The sequence below is a fragment of the Anabrus simplex genome, chromosome 4 (assembly GCF_040414725.1).
Source record: "Anabrus simplex isolate iqAnaSimp1 chromosome 4, ASM4041472v1, whole genome shotgun sequence".
Lineage (NCBI taxonomy): Eukaryota > Metazoa > Arthropoda > Insecta > Orthoptera > Tettigoniidae > Anabrus > Anabrus simplex.
Window position 1 is genome coordinate 4041860 of NC_090268.1, and position 4042 is coordinate 4045901.

Here is a 4042-nt window from a genome sequence, read left to right on the forward strand (position 1 = left end):
CGCCCAGTTGGAAGCCGTTACGGTTTCTGCAGAAGGCGTTCGATATACCGACCAGTTGCGCCTTGCGATAGCCTCACCTCCTATGAGCATGCCCTCTCCTCAGGATTCTAAAACCATCCCTTCACCTGCTTCCAACTCGCGTAATCCTCGTTCATGTTTCAGTTGTAGCTCCACGGCTCGTCTCAAGCGGGATTTTCCCAAGGCTGGGGCCTTAGGCAATGCAAACCCTGCCCCGGGTAGAGGCTCTTCCACCAATACTTCTTGTCGTAACTGTGGGTCAAAGAGTCATTTCTCTAGGAAGTGCCCACGTAACATTCAGGCTCTGAATCCCCGGGCAATATTACTTCTAGATGACTAACCGCCAGTTCTGATTGAAAACTCCAAAGCATGGCTTCTTGTTTTGTCAATCATGACTGTACCTTGGATGATTTTCATAATTCTGAGGCTAATGATTGCTCCCAGTTTGAATCTGGTGCTCATTTCTTGCAATATTGTAGGATTTCAGCCATATCTTCTTGTAAACTACCGTATTTATGCATAGAGGTAAATAATGAACCTGTCTGTGTGTTACTAAACTCTGGGAGTAGTGTCAACTTGATGAGTGAGACCTGGTACGATTCTATGAAAACTGTTTGCAAGCTACCTACATTAGAACCCGTGTCCTTATCCTGCCATACTGCTAATTCGAACTCTTTAAAAATGGTAGTATCACTAGAGGTCAAGATTAGAGTCCGTAATTTAACATGGAAAATGGCAGTACTAGTGGGAAGAGATTTATCCTGTCAGTTCATGTTGGGGGCCAATTTTATTGTAAAAACAGCCATGATTTTGGACCTACAGTTCAACAAATTCCATTTTAAATTTTGTGTGAGAACCTTGTAGCTGTGTGATCGCTCACCTATTCTGCCTTGTCACGTTAACGGTATTCCTGAAGATTCTGACGAACCCAAAGCTTTTATTTTAATCATTTACCCGAGGAGCAGGACAATCAATTTAGGAAACTCTGCGATAAGTTCCCTGATGTCTTTACCGACAGGTTAGGTATTATCAATGTCTTAGAATACAAAATTGAAGTCACGGATAACATACCTGTCCGTTCTCCCCAGTATCGGCTGTCATCACCCAAAATGACAACCCTTAAGACTATTATTGATCAAATGCTCGCTGACGGAGTGATACGTTCTTCTAAGTCAGCCTATTTTTCTTCCATGTTTCTGGTCCCTAAACCGCAAGGTGGTTATCGTCCTGTAGTTGACTATCGGATGTTGAACCGTAAGGTGGTCCTCCAATCTGTTCCCTTTCCTGATTTGCACCCTTGTTTTACTTGGTTTGCTAATGAAAATATCTTACCACCTTCCATTTAAATCAGGCCTATTACCAGATACATCTTGCCGAAGAATCCAAGCATCTCACAGCCTTTGCGACCGATTGGAACCTATATGAATTTGAGCGGGTCCCATTTGTGCTGGCGACTGGAGCTGCTGTCCTTACTCGGTTACTGGATTATGTTTTATCTGACATTAAGTTCAAGTTCGTCTATAATTACCTTGCCGATTTGGTTAACTTTAGCGAAACCTTCGAGGAACACCTTGTCCATCTCAACGAAGTGCTTGAAAGACTGCGTAAAGCAGGACTAACCCTCAAGGCCCCCCTGTGGGTGGGGGCGGTAGAATAACACCCACGGTATCCCCTGCCTGTCGTAAGAGGCGACTAAAAGGGGCCTCATGGGCTCTGAACTTTGGAGAGTGGGTTGGCGACCACGGGGCCCTCAGCTGAGTCCTGGCATTGCTTCCACTTACTTGTGTCAGGCTCCTCAATTTCGTCTATCCTATCTGACCTCCCTTGGTCAACTCTTGTTCTTTTCCGACCCCGACGCTGTTAGGTTTGCGAGGGCTAGGGAGTCTTTCATTTTCACGCCCTTCGTGGCCCTTGTCTTTTTTTGACCGATATCTTCATTTTTCGAAGTGTCGGATCCCTTCCACTTTTCCCTCTGATTAGTGTTATGTAGAGGATGGTTGCCTAGTTGTACTTCCTCTTAAAACAATAATGACCACCACCACCACCTCAAGGCCACCAAGGCTTCCTCCGCACAGCCCAAGATGTCCTTCTTATGCCATATTGTGTCGGGGAGTGGTGTCTCAATCGGTCAGTCTCGTACTGCCGCCATCCAGAATGTTTCCACACAAAAGGACGTCAAGGCTGTAGCCAGATTCATTGGCATGGTTAATTTATCGTAAATTCATTCCCAATTTTGCTGAACGGGCAGCCCCTTTAAATGCCTTGAGAAGAAAGGATGCTAAATTTGTGTGCGATGATGCCCAACGTGAAGCCTTCATGGACTTATAAGCCGCCTTATGTAACGCTCTTGTACTGGCTATGCCAGACTTTTCTAAACGCTTCATTCTTCAGTTGACGCCCCTTCCTCAAGCATATCCGGTCTTTTTCTTCTTCTTCAGGAATTTCAAGAAGGGCGTCGTCCTATTTCTTATGCTTATCGTGCCCTGAATCCTGCAGAACGAAATTATTCCATTTATGAGTTGGAAGCCTTAGCTGTTGTCTTCTCTTTAGAACGCTTCAGAATGTATCTGGAACATCTTCCTTTCGATCTGGAAACTGATAATCAGGCATTGAGTTGGGCACTGGCCAAGCCGCGATGGACCGGTCGCCTAGCGCGTTGGGCAGTGCGTATCAAAGCCTTTCAATTTGAAGCTCGCCACATTCGTGGCACCGAAAACATGGTGGCTGATGGCCTCAGTAGGGTGTTCTATCCAGGCAGCTCTGACCCTCAACCGGAGCAGGCAGACCCCTTTCCTGAACATGTATCAGCCTTTGTCAATGTAGTTCTGACTGACTCTCCCTTCCTCTTCAAGGATATAACCAAATATCAGGAGGATGACGCTGAGTTAAAATCTATTATCGACGGGATGAAATCCGGTGATCATGTTAAGCCTCACATCCTTAAGAATGGTGTCTTATGTTGTCCGGCTCGCGGTCGCAAAGACCCCAAAATTGTAGTCCCAACTAACCTTGTCCCGGCTCTCTTCAAATATTTTCATAAATCCCCAGTGGGCGGTCATCTGGGCGTTTTCAAATCGAGAGAGAAAATTCGTAAGCACTTCATTTGGAAATCCATGGATAATGAGATCCGTACCCTTGTCAAATACTGTAAGATTTGTAACACAAGTACGCCTGCCTCGAATACTCGTCTAGGTCTCTTGTCTTCCGAGCAAGCTTCTCGCCCTATGGAGAGATTGTTCATAGACTACATCGGTCCCTTCCCGAGATCTCGGAATGGTCATCGTTTCATACTTGTGTGTGTTGACGCTTTTTCGCGTTTTACGTGGCTGTTCCCCACTCGTATGGCTAACGCAACACTACCATCTCGTGCTTGAAACAGATATTCGCTTCATTTGGACCCTGTCAATTTTTGGTAAGTGGTAACGCAAGAGCCTTTACTTCTGTCCAGTTCCGCAATTTCTGTTTTGATCTATCCATTGCTCATGTAACCACTACCCCGTATTACCCGAAGCCAAATTATGTTGGGAGAGTGAATCGTAACCTGCGATCTGCCTTCATCGCTTATCACTCCGCTGACCACTCCAAGTGGGATACATCACTAAATTGGTTGTCGTTTGCATTTAACACTGCTGTCCATGAAAGCCACAAGCAAACCTCTGCTGCGTTAATGTTGGCTTTTACTCCAAATTCTCCACTATCTAATCTGTGGTCAATTAATTTGTATTTATTAATGAACAAAACAGGCGTTCAGCCCCGAATACATGTTCACAATAATAATAATAAATAACTAATAAGATTAATAGACGTAGTCCAACATGAGTCACCCCTCTCCACCATATACAAAATAACATAAAATGAAATGAACAATAACGCCCCGGTTTTATACCAGAACCAACTCCATCTACATCAATTCACAACAGCCTGGTCAATGTTTACATTCTACTGCTGGTGTTACAACTTCCTGCTTGTTATCACTCACACGTACGCAACTTTCTTGCTTCAGCATTTTCATCACCTCTATTGT